The 13511-nt window shown below is 40.0% G+C and overlaps 1 protein-coding gene across 2 annotated transcripts in view; it reads left to right on the top strand.

Annotated features, from left to right (window-relative positions):
* The first annotated feature begins 358 nt into the window (after positions 1 to 358).
* Positions 359 to 13511, top strand: part of LOC149178696 (uncharacterized) — a 163004-nt gene continuing 149851 nt past the window's right edge. For both annotated transcript variants that reach the window (XM_089423702.1, XM_089423703.1), the window contains exon 1: positions 359 to 821. The gene's annotated coding sequence lies outside the window, so the exon portion shown is untranslated. The remainder of the gene's footprint in view (positions 822 to 13511) is intronic.

The following is a 13511-nucleotide window of genomic DNA, read 5'->3' as shown; positions in this document are numbered from 1 at the left end:
TCAATCCCATAACTCTGCCTCTCTACATCTGTTTTGAAGAGCATATAGTGCTTTCCACCCTCCTAAAATTATCTTCTTTCTATAGTCCTCCCAACTGAGTTTGTTGTTGAATTCAATCCCAAAGTACTTGTACTCATTTACTTCTTCGAAAATGTTCTCTTAAAAAACAGTGTGCTAACTCTGCTTCCTTTTATATGTATCTACCACATAAAAAAATTGTCATTGAATTAAGGTTTAAATGGAATTTAAATGATATATATATAATCACTTTTAACCCCGCTACCCTCATATACATCATTCCACAGTTATGTATTAATTTTCATATACATCATTCCACAGTTATGTATTAATTTTTTTAATTCTAAGTGATATGAAAGTGTTCTGGTTTCGGGTTACTCCGAAGTCCAACGTGAGAGAAAATATCGTGTGGAAACAAAAAAAAGAGAAGGAATACTGCGGCGTCGAAAAAGAGCAGAATTGTTCGCACTACACAACATTATTCGGAAACCAGATGCTATTCATATAGGCGTAACAGGAGGAGAATAAATATAACAGCGGACCCAAATATATTAAGAAGCGAGGCTATTCAGACCAAGGTTGGAGGCAGAGTTTACGCATATAGAATTTTCCACAATGCCCTAGCCGAGGAGTTTTCTTGGCAAAGTAGACTGCGAAAAAAGATTCCATATTTTGCTCCAATGCCGAAAACAATAATGAATTTATGGCCTAGCACTCTGGCAAAAGAAGCTTCCGAGACATATATTTCTCTCTTTAAGTTTTCGGACTTGAAGCCTGTATTGGAGCTCTGTTGAAACATAAAGGTACTTTGTTTTTTCTAAGTCTTTAAATTTCTCTGCATTTTCGGAAGATTAAAGAGCAAAAGTATACATAATTCTTCAATGCGGCTCTCATAAATGATATAGGCAAACTCGTGACCCGCATATTTCTTCACGAAAATGGAATTAGAGTGGCACAACAATTGAAAGTGTAAATGCCAAAGTCTCCATTCAGAGTTGGATTACCTAAAATAGGTGCAGATGAAGTAGCTTTCTGAATGCTCCGAAAATCTTATACAGATTCTTCCATTCGTTCAAATTGTTTTCCCTCCTTCAAAAGTGCATCAATCAGCTACGCACTGTTGGCGACGTCACGTATGAATCTCTTCACAAAATTGATTTTTTCAAAGAATGATCGAAGGCCCTTTTTGTTCACGGGCGACCAGAACTCCTTAACAACCATTTCTCACTTTGGATCAATGCACATACCATCCTTGGAGAGATACATCTGAGCAGCTTGCTTTCCATGACCCAAAGATGATTTTCCTTAGCTTCAACGAAATATCAAACTGTCGACATCTATTAAATATCTATCTGAAATGCTTAAAGTGATTATCTCTATTCTTTGAAAAAACAATCCAATCATCAGGTTAAATGTATAATGTGCTAGGGTAATTCTGCCCTAGGGTTTTCTGTAGCAATTAACTTTCTTTCTCTAGTACAACAGCTAAATTTAATACAATCGTTAATCTATCTTTTCCTCTTTCAATGATACAGAAAATAAGGTATCCTTCAGCGGTTCAACTCCTTTGCAAAAACAAAAATACAATAATCTTGACAGAACAATATATTGTTCAACAACATATAAACCCATCAATGTAGTGTTATCAGTACGTAATCCAATTCAACAACTATAGTTCCACAACAGATAAAAACTACGAACCCACGAATAGCTACAGGTCTGAATTCCACAAAATCAACAGTCCTAACCAGAGATCACAGACTTTAAGTGAGTTCTGTTCACTATAATTTTCTGGGCCTTATTCTACTTATGGTATCAGTTCTGAGCCTGCTACAGCCTCAGCCTCCTTTCTGATGCCGGACCTGAGCCATCACTTTATCTTCTCCTTCTATCAGACTTCGAATCTTCTGTTGTACGGTTCAGGCTGCAGGACAAACACTAAGCCACAAAAGGGTACCCCCGCTAGCCTGTTCAAGTGCGTTTTCTCCACAGACTGAGTTTGGACAGCCTCATGCATTCTCATCCAGCCATAGATCTGCGTTTCAAGCTACAGAACCTGAGCCTCAACCCACAGAATTCTGACTTCAAGCTCCAGCTCCATGTGATTAATACACAGAATTCCTATTTCAAGCCACAGATCTACGAGTCTAAGCGACAAAACCCAACTTCAAGCAACAGATCACAAGTTTAAGCCACAGACTTTTGCCTTCTCCAGCCCAAGAACCCTAGTCTTGCCCAAAATCTTCGCGAGGATGCCATAGATGGTTTTGATCTCCTTCTTTGCTGATTTACCAGAGTTAGACTTCAATTGAAAACTCATCTGCTTCTGAAGAGAGAGAGGATTTATCAACTAGGGTGGAATCTTTCACCACTGAAATTGATAGGAGGAAAGGGGTCTTAAAACCCTCAGAGCTAAGTTCAAGAAAATAGATGAATTGATCCACAATTGATGATGTCTCATTTGATCTCAACCTTCTTCTATTTATAGATTTTCCATGGGCTTCAACAATGTGAGGAGTTGTGTGTGCAACCCCTAATTTGGACCGAGCCGATCCATTTTTGCCCAATGTTGCTATAATATAGGGAAAAAATTGGGTTTTTACCCCTTTAACAAGACTATAGCCTATGGGTCAGATAGGCTATTATGTCCTCCATAAGCCCTCAATTTGGAGAGGACATTACAGTCCCCTCCTCCCGGAATTGCTTGCCCTCATGTGATTGTAGGCTTGGGTGTTGTAAAATTTGTTCTCCTTCCTAGGTAGCATCCTCTTTTGGTAAATTCTTCCATTTTATAAGGAATTCTGGAATTACTCGTCTTCTTAACTTGTTTTCTCGTGCAACCATGATTGTTTCTGGAATCAATTCTAGTTGTCCTTCTTCGTCTAATGGTGGCAATTCGATAAAGGTGGTGACTTGTTGTTCCGCAACCTTCTTGATACATGACACATGGAAGACGTTATGGATTCTATTGTCTCTCGGCAATTCTAACTCATACGCTACTTCGCCAACCCTTTAGAGAACTTTGTAAGGTCCATAAAACCTTGGTCTTAGCTTTTCCGCACCACTTTTCTTGAGTGTAGATTGTCTATAGGGCTGCAATCTCAAGAAAACAAGGTCTCCTTGTTGAAAATAGTAGTGAGAAAGGTCCTTCTTTAACTTGCGCCTTAGTCAAAGAGACCAAGAAGCAATTTTCCTTAGCATGCATGAGTTCCTAAAAGTTAGGATGAGTTCCTAAAATTTAGGATGAATTCCTAAAATTAGGGCGAGTTCCTAGAAGTTAGGACAATTCATGAGGCAGTTTGACTAATATGTAGGAGTGGAAGGCTCAGTTGTTGTCTTCGAGTGTGAGTTATTTTTGGTAAAAGACAAACGAGTGAGCCTCAAATTCTAAATTGAGGCAGAAGCAGTTGAATGAGTTAGTCAACTCATCAATCACTAGTTTGAGTTCCAAAAATAGAACTTGCCAGAATTAGCTAATTCGAAGTGCTTATAAGGAGATCAAAAGACAATTGTATTCATTGTTTTGTGGGCACAAGTTAGTGAGAAAAGGCAATAAAGAGCATAGGTTTGTGTGTGTGTGAGCTTGTGAGAGGAAGAGTGTGCAAGAGAAGCTTGTGCATAGATTGATAGTGGAGAATTTCCTTGGGATTTGCACAAGAATAAGGGAAACAGATCAGGGATCTTGTAAGGAATGTTTCAGCTTAGTACAAGTAGAGAATCATATTGGTTTCTATTGAAACAAGTTGTATTATAAGAGATCTGCAACTCATTTATCTATCAATAAAATTCTGATACAAGCATAGGGTTTTCCCAGTTGGGTTCCGTAGAAAAAAATTGTGTGACTGTTATTTCTATTCCTATTTCGCTGCAAAATTAGTAGAGAAAATTCTGTGACTTGAGTTACAAGTTAGGTTCAGATTTGTTCATTCAAGCATATCAGAATTTCTACATGGTATCAGAGCAAGGAATAGAAGAAAAGACCAACACAAGGTAATTCATACATCCAAGAGAAAACATCAAAAGAAGAATCTCTCTGAAATAGCCGCAACCTTAGGAAGCCTAGCGAAGTGGAGAAGAATACTTGTTTTGGTTTGTTTTTCTTGTGATTGTTTAGGCCAAGTTTGGGAGGAGCAAGCAACGTAGAAGAGGGGCATTCTGGGTAGAGTTTGGTGCTAGTTTTGTGGTGCTATTTCTTTGGACAACAGGCTGAATATCTTTGTGCCATTACAGGAGAACTCGAGCCAATGTTTTAAAACTACGACTCCAGTTTGGAAACGGCTGAGGGTCAGCTCCGACTCCGACTCCGACTCGGGATCGACTTAGCCGATTTGACTTCAATGGCTCGGTTGTTGTAAAAAATACATTAAATATTTATTTTTTTATAAAAAACATAATTTTAAAGTTTTTCATTCATGTTTCCAAACACAAAACTTTAGAATATAGAGATAAGACAACATATGATCAAAGTAGGCTCATGAATATATACATTATATCAAAATGGCACCCAGTGCACTGTCCAATACAAAGTTCATACTTAGCCACCAATGTCAGGATTCTTTTCTGCCTCAGCCTAAGGACAATCACTAGACTACAACAACAATAATACCAATTCTCTACCCCTAATGAAGTCTCAAAACCCTTAATTTAATTATGGTCAAGCTCTAGAATAATCAGAGGTAAATATGTATTTATTAGTCCATTTCCAGAACATTTGCCTGTTTAAAAACATTGTATGGCTCAATGCATTGTTTCAGTTTTCTAATTCATGCCACTAGGATAACCATACTTCGGCCTTGTAATTTTCAAAACTTTCTCATAGTGATAGATTACTTTAGGGCTATAAATATGCAATAAACAACAACCCAACCATTGATATGTAGGAGGCAGAACAACTTTTGACAAATGTGCTTCAGAATTTTTGTCAGAGAGACAAGCCAACCGAGTCGTTACCGAGTCGACTGAGTCATTATCAAGTCGGTTGAGTTGTTACCGAGTTGATAGAGTCAATGACTGGCTCGGTAACAAACTGGCCAACCGTTCCATTTCGGCCACTGAGGCGACCCGACCAGGCATTGGCTCAGTCTGACTCGGCCGTTTTTTAAAACAATGGGCCTAGCCCTAGTTTAGGGCTGGTTGATGATCACAAAACTGTTGGAACAACCGTTCAAAAGTGGCCAAGTAACAACGCAAAAAAGGAGTTGCAGGAAGGAATATTACAAACTTCTGAGGTGTTTTGGACCAGTTTTGGAGGGTTGACGCGGATAGTCGACAAGCCCTAACCAGAGGTCCGAAACTACAAACATAAGTGCATAGGTTGAGACCTAGAGAAGCAGAAGAAGTCTGCTAGCTAAGATATGTAGAATGATGTTCTCAAGTTGATGTTTTGCTAAGTGGATGAAGTTTAGGTTTGGGACAGTTTGGTTGGCATCTTAAGTACAGGTGGAGGTCTGCTAGAAGGTGTCTATTTAGCCTTAAGTTCAGTCTTTGTGAAGAACTAAAAGACTGATAGGAGAGTCATGATTATTTGAGCCCTAAGTACAACTTCTTGTGAAGGATTACAACATTGTTAGTGGGTAGGTGTTGAAGAGCTCTCTAAGTAGGCAGAATGGCGTACCAAGGGTTGAGAGCTGAGAACTGTTTAGAGGGAGCATCGAACTTCATCTCTTGGAAAATAAGGATTATGATAGTGTTGGAGGATAATGGTGTGGGAAAATTCACGAAGTAAGCTATCCCACCACCACAAGATGCCCAACAGTTGGCCCAACACAATAAGAATGATATCAAGGCAAAGAGGATTATTCTAGAAGGGGTTAGAGATCATATAGTTCCTCATATTCGAGTACTAGTGATACTAGGAAGCTTGCTCTCAAGGAAAAGCTAAGGAGTATCCAGATGAAACAAGGTGAACCCATTATCACATATCTTACTAAGTTCACGCAAGTTTGAGATGAACTAGGTAGTGTGGGTGAAATTGTATTTGATCATGACCTTGTGAGTCTTGCCTTAGTTGGACTTCACAAGTCTTGGAAAGGGTTCCAGGATGCTGTTAGTGGGAGATAAAAATTTCCCGATTGGGAAAGGTTTTGGACTGACTGCGTATAGGAAGAGATCTGAAGAGGAACCATAGAAGGGAGATCAATCAAGACCGATGACAAGGAGAATTTTTCTCTTGCAGGCAAGGCTAAGGGAAAGAAGGGCCAAGGAGAGGCTGGGTCCAATCAGAAGGGCAAGAAGGATCTAAGCATGATCAAGTGCTTCCATTGCCATGAGTTTGGACACTATGCCACTAAGTGTCCTAAGCGGAAGGAGTCCAATACGGATCATGTAGTTGCATCGACGAAGGTAGATACATTTTCTACCCAGTTCAAGAAAGATTTCTCATTGATTGCTTGCATGGAAAGCTTAACAAATAGTAGTATATGGTATATTGATTCAGGAGCATCCTTCCACATGACCGGGAACAAGAAGAGTTTCAACCACCTGAAGGAGAAGGACATGCAGTTTCAGATTGAGCTAGGAGATGATGGTCAGTATGCAGCCAGAGGAGTGAGTATTGTCAGTTTTTAGAGGGAGTCACGTAATCCTCTTCATCTTAGGGATGTTCTCTATGTTCCGGGATTGAGGCAGAATCTTGTTTTGGTAGGTACTCTTGAGGACAAGGGATATGATATCATCTTCAGCAGAGGTAAGGCATACCTCCAACACTTAACTTCTGGATGTAAGAAGCAAATAACTGTGAGGGTGAAGAATATGTACAAGTTGCAGGTAGAGACAGATTCAACCTTGAGCAACAAGGCAGGATGAGATAAGAGTAGAGAAGTGGTGGTTGAGCGAGCACAGGATAGAGCTCTCAAGATGGAGCCTCAGCCAATATCTCAGTTTGAGTCTAAGCTAGTTGGCAATTGTGTTGACCAACAGGATGATGAAGAGCATAGCTCAGGGCGAGTGGAGGCAACCACTCAGTCAGAGACTTTCAGTATAGGGAGAGTTCGAGCCAAGTGGGCAGAGGATTTGGTTAAGGGAGATTAGAAGAGAGTTGAATCCTCCAGTATCACTTCCAGCTAGAAGATGCAACCACAAAGGTACATGGGGTACATGGCACTTATGACTAAAGTGATGGACTCGCAAAACATGGTGGGAAAGAACAGGTCTTTAGATCATGTTCCTTAGAGGAAAGTAGGGAAATCTTCTAATTTAGAGGGAGCAACTGCAACAATGGAGAACTTGGTAGTGTTGGAGATAGATCCAGGTGGATGAGGTTATTTTAGAAGCACCTTCCTCGCTAAGAGGGAGTGTTGAAAATAGTAGTGAGAAAAGTCATTTTTTGACTTGTGATTTAGTCAAAGAGATCAAGAAGCAGTTTTCCTTGGCATGCACGAGCTCCCAAAAGTTAGGACGAGTTCCTAAAATTTAGGACAAATTCCTAAAAATCAGGGCAAGTTCCTAGAAGTTAGGACAATTCATGAATCAGTTTGACTGATTTACAGGAGTGGATGGCTTAGGTGTTGTCTTTTAGTGCGAGTTATTTTTGGGAAAAGACAAAAAAGTGAGCCTCAAGTTCTAAATTGAGGCAGGACGAGTTGCATGAGTTAGTTAACTCATCAATCACTAGTTTGAGTTCCAAAAATAGAACTCACCAGAATTAGCTAATTCGAAGTGCTTATAGGGAGATCGAAAGGCATGAGTGTATTCATTGTTTTGTGAGGACAAGTTGGTGAGACAAGGCAATAGAGAGCACATGTTTGTGTGTGTGTGAGCTTGTTAGAGGAAGAGTGTGCAAGAGAAGCTTGTGCACAGATTGATAGAGGAGAATTTCCTTGGGATTGTGCAAGAATAAGGGAAATAGATCAGGGGTCTTGCAAGGAGTGTTTCAACTTAGTACAAGAACCAGATTGGTTTCTATTGAAACAAGTTGTATTGTAAGAGATATGTAGCTCATTTTTCTATCAATACAATTCTCATACAGGCAAAGGGTTTTCCCAGTTGGGTTCCCTAGAAAAAATGTGTTTTTATATTGTGTGATTGTGTTATTTCCAATCCCATTCTGCTACAAGATTAGTAGAGAAAATTCTGTGTCTTGAGTTACAAGTTAGGTTCAGATTTGTTTATTCAAGCAGATCAAAATTACGTTTTGTTTAATATTGGTCTTCATACATCTTTTGTCGATTTTGAGCAACTTGCATGTTTTCCTTGAGTATCTTGAGAATTTCCTAACTCTCCTATATCCAGTCTTTAGCAATGGGTGCCTTGCTGTCTCCAAAGATCCTGTCGATAAAGGATGGTGCACCAATCCATATAGTGCTCTGAAAGGTGTCATCCCAATGGATAAATCATGAGTGTTGTTGTAGCAATGCTCCCTAAGGTACAACCATTTGTTCCTTGCTTTTTGCTGACTTGTCACATTATTACACAAGTACCCTTCAATCCACTTATTCACGATTTCTGTTTGCCCCTCTGTTTGTGGGTGATAACTAGTGTGTTAAAATTGGCAACTAGGGCAAATTCCACCTTAGGACAACTCATATTATGGAGATGATTATTGCATTGGATTCCTCTTTCCAAGAGGTCCAATTTTGATATAAAGATCATCTCATTCTAACAAGCAGAAATGGAATTTTGAATTTATTTCTCTCTCATGCACAAATTGTCAAGTTCGGCCTTAGTCAAATGTAGGCTCATAGGCCCAACAGATGTGTCTCCTCACCCTCAATGAAGTGTATAAATAGGAGTGACCTCTCTCCTCATTTGGACTTCACTCATCTCATCACATATCTCTCTTTCTACTCTCTTGATTGGTTTGTACAACTTGGAGGCAACCTTCTCTACTTCGCATGTGTGAAAGGAGGACGAATTTCTAGGTTTGTTTGTTGGCTGAATTTCAAGAAAACAGGACAACGTTGACTAAGGTGCCTTTGACTAGCGTTGACTGTGTTTTCTTGGGCAAAATTTTGATTTTTGGAGGCCGCACTCATTGGCACAAAAATCGAGGTGATTGGGACAATTTGACCGGTTTGACTTCAGTGTTGATTTCAGATTTGACTACATAATTTACAGTAGTGTTTTCTCTCTCCTTTGACTGGTTTGATCGAACTGTTTTGGGCTGACTTTGACCCTCTTGGAAGGCTGAATTTATCTGCTATTGACCAAGCTGCTTGGAGGACATTTTGGAGTTGCTTTGACCACCGTTGACTTTCTAGTTAGGGTTGCAGTTGACTGTTGATTTGACAGGACTGTTTTGGGCAAGTTAATTTGATATTTGTACTCTCTCTCTGTTGAACTATTGAAGAATAATAAGAAGATTTGATCAAAGGGTTTCCCCACATTGGGGTTTTTCCCTGGCATCCGCCACATCTTGTGTCCTCTTGTCTTGGCTTGTCTTCTGCACATGTTTTTATGTTCTATTTTCATTTACTGTCAATGTGTTTAAATTAATGTGATTGCTACTGAATATAATTGGAAATTGTCATTGGGCTGATAAGGAACATTGAAGTAATTTGTGCTAAAGCATAGAACATACCATTGTTATCTAAAATTAACATGGTATCAGAGCTCAAGTGAAGACAAAGCCTAAACAAGAGTGAGGAAAAGCAATCACTAAGGGAAGCTGTTGGACAAGGACTTGGAACTAGTCCCGATGACAACTACATCTTACTTCAAATTCGACTATCATGCATGGAAGATGTCTCTAGATCTGACATTGGAATAAACTGATGCCATGGACTATGTCAAAGGAAGAATAGTGGAGCCTCCTTCAAATGCATCCGCAGCTGCACAAACAAAGTACAAGAAAGGTGAGGTTAAGCTAAGAAAATTATTGTTGATTCTATTCACAAGCCTTTGGTTGCGTATATTTCTGATTTGGAAACATCTAAGGAGATGTATGACAAGCTGGTTGGGATGTTCAAAGTAAATAATGCAAGTCATGTTCTTTTTCTCAAGAACAAGTTGAAAGACATCAAGATGGATAGAGGAGAATCCATCCAATCCTACTTCATGAGGATTACCGAGATCAAGAATGATCTTTTATCTATTGAAGAAGTCATTGGTGATAGGGAGCTTACTCTTATTACACTTGGAGGCCTTACAAGAGAATGGGATGTGTTCAACACTACCATCCTCAGCAATGAAAGGATTCTGGGATTTGATGAATTATTGGCAAGATGCACTCAAGAAGAAATAAGGATGACGGAAAGAGACAAGCCTTCAAATGGAAGTAATCCTACTGCCTTCTCCACTCATTCTAAAAGGAAGAACAATATTGGTCCAAGAAATCAAGGTCAATGGTTCAAGCTAGGATTCAAAGAAGGAAGAAAAGGAAGACGCTTCAATTGTAACAGGTTTGGCCACTTCGCTAGAGAGTGTCCTCACAAGAAGGATACTCCAAGAGATGATGACAACAATAACAACAACTTCAAGGGCAATGGCAATCAAAGGAACAACAGGTTCAATAACAAAGGAAAGAGGAATGCTCCCACTGCTTGAAATGGAAATGGTCGTCCTCCCAAGAAGTCGAGAAACTCCAGGTATGAAGAATTTAATGCTGTAAACCAAAAATAATCTTATTTTATTTCTGCCCTCTCCACTACCTCTCCTCCGGATACATTGGATCATTGGTTGATTGATAGTGGTGCCTCAAGGAATTTCACTGGGTACAAAGATGCTCTCTCAAACTTGATTGAAAAGAAGACGAATATGGAGATTATACTTGGGTATAATGCCACTTATCTCGGGAAAGGAATTGGCACTGTTACTCTTCACTCAAATCAAGGTCAAACCCTCCACTTACAATAAGTGTTGTATGTACCTTATCTGAAAAAGAACTTGGTCTCTATTTCTGCGATGGAAGATAAAGGTTTCAAGGTGACATTCATTGATGGGAAGGTTCATGTTTGGTAAAGGAACCCAAGAGATGCATTCACTCATGGATTTAGGGTTGAAGGTTTCTATCAGGTTGGAGGAAGTCCATTGGGAGCAATGACTTGTGATACTTCTCTTCAATCCGAATTATGGCACTAAAGATTTGCGCTTCATCTCAAAGCCTTACCCAATGTAAGGAAGATGGTCACAAGTATGCTTGAATTCAACTTAGATCATGAAGGTGTTTGTCAGGGTTGTGAAGTTGGAAAATATACAAGGGGACCATCCCTTCAAGTGAAACTCAAACCACCGATATTCTTCAACCGGTCCATTCTAATCTGTCAGGTATGTTGCCCGTGACATCTTTGGGTGGATATTTGTACTATGTTATTTTTGTGGATGACTTCTCTCACAAAACATGGATCTATTTCTTAAAGAAGAAGGATGAAGTGTTCAAATGGTTCTGCTCTTTCAAAGCTTTGGTTGAGAATCAAACAGGAAAGAAGATCAAAATATTGAGGACCGATAATGGAACCAAATATGAGTCAAATGAATTCAAATACTATTGTACAGAAGTTGACATTAAGAGGGAGACCACTACTGCATATACTCCTAAACAAAATGGTGTTGCCGAAAGGAAGAATCGTACTATCATAGAAGCCACCCGTGCCATGCTTCATGACAGAGGTTTACCAAAGTTCTTATGGGGAGAAGCTGCCAACACTACTGTATATGTTCAAAATAGATGCCCACATCAAGCATTGGACTTCAAGGCACCCGAAGAAGTATTCACTGGTAAGAAACTTGATGTTTCTCATTTTAGAATTTTTGTTTGTCCGATGTGCCGAAAGAGAAAAGAAACAAACTAGATGCATCTGGGAAGAAAGGAACTTTTGTGGGCTACAGTGAAACTTCTAAGGCATATAGAATCTATGTGCCTGGTCAAAGGGAAGTGGAATTAAGTCATCATGTCACTTTCGATGAAGATTTTGCTCTTAGGAAAGTCTGAGAACTTCCTATCCCTAGGAAGGACAATGATGATGCTGATGCAGAAAAGCAGGATGAATCTTCGTGTGATGAATCGATTCCCAATGTTGAAGTTCCGATGGATCCCATTGATCCACTTCCTAGTGAGCCCACTCCTTCAAGAAAAAGACCTTTGTGGCTCAAAGATACTCTTGAAGATGCTGAGAAACATATTGCACCGAGGGGGACATTTGCAAAAGCAATAAGCCGAATAGGTACCAAGGGTACTTAGTTGCCATGATTACCATTGTACAATCTGAGCCTTGCACAATCGAAGAAGTCGTTGAACACCAAGTTTGGAAGGATGCGATGAACGAGGAATATGAGTCGATCACGAAGAATGATGTTTGGGATGTGGTTCCTAGACCCAAGGATAAGTCAGTGGTCACTTCAAAATGGATCTACAAGATCAAACATGGAGCTGATGGGAGTGCTGAGAAGTTCAAGCCAGATTTGTTGCTCGAGGCTTCTCTCAAAAGGAAGGACTAGACTATGATGAGATATTTGCACCGGTTGCTCGATATACCACCATACGTTCGATCATAGCCCTTGCTCCCTCGCAAGGATGGACCCTACACCAGATGGATTTCAAAACTGCCTTCTTGCATGGTTCACTTAAAGAGGAAGTCTATGTGTAATAATCTGAGGGATTCGAAGTTCAAGCACATGTATGTAGGTTGAAGCAAGCCCCTAGTGCTTGGTATGAGAGGATTGATAGATATCTTATGAAGCTGGGATTTACAAGGAGCGATGCTGACCCGAACCTATACTTCAAGGTTAAAGAGGACAAGCCTCTCATTCTGGTCCTTTATGTGGATGATCTCTTTCTGACAAGTGATGACCCTCTCATTCATCAATGCAAGAGGGAGTTGGCTTCTGAATTTGAGATGAAGGACATAGGACTGGTGCATTACTTCCTAAGGCTGGAGGTCTGACAAAAGCCAGGTGAGATTTTCCTTTCTTAAGGAAAATACATTGTGAAGCTACTTGAGAGATGTGGAATGGTGGATTGCAAGTCTGTAACTACCCTGATAGAACTCAACTTTAAGAAGCTATGTGGAAGTGCTGCTGGGCCCAGATTAGCGAACCCTTCCGAGTATCGTCAACTTGTGGGGGCCCTGATGTTCTTGGTCAACTCCCGTTTTAACATATGCTTCGCTGTGAACACGTTGAGTCAATTTATGGTCGAGCCTCATCACATTCATTGGATTGCTGCCAAGAGTCTCTTGAGATATCTCCGGGTCACAATCCACTATGGACTGAGATACACTGTCGGGAATTTGAGACTACATGGATATTCAGACGCTGACTGGGCTGGTAGTGTGGTGGATCATAAGAGCACGTCTAGTTGTTGCTTCTCTTTGGGGTCTGCTTCTATATCTTGGATGAGCAGGAAGCATAAATCGGTTACAGTAAGCATTGTCGAGGTCGTATACATTGCTGCGAGTATGGCCTGTTGTGAAGCTATTTGGTTGCGGAAGCTCTTCAATGAGCTATTTGAGCATGTGCTAGATAACATTGTGATCTTCTGCGACAACCAGATGATATTTAAGATGGGAAATTACTGAGGGGGGGTGAATCAATTATTTAATTCTTTATTTTTTGCTCAA

Source organism: Pinus tabuliformis, chromosome 4_1 (genome assembly GCF_031772625.1).
Source record: "Pinus tabuliformis cultivar Carrire ecotype Pingquan chromosome 4_1, CPIR1, whole genome shotgun sequence".
Taxonomy (NCBI): Eukaryota; Viridiplantae; Streptophyta; class Pinopsida; order Pinales; family Pinaceae; genus Pinus; species Pinus tabuliformis.
This window is presented reverse-complemented; position numbering and strand designations above follow the sequence as displayed.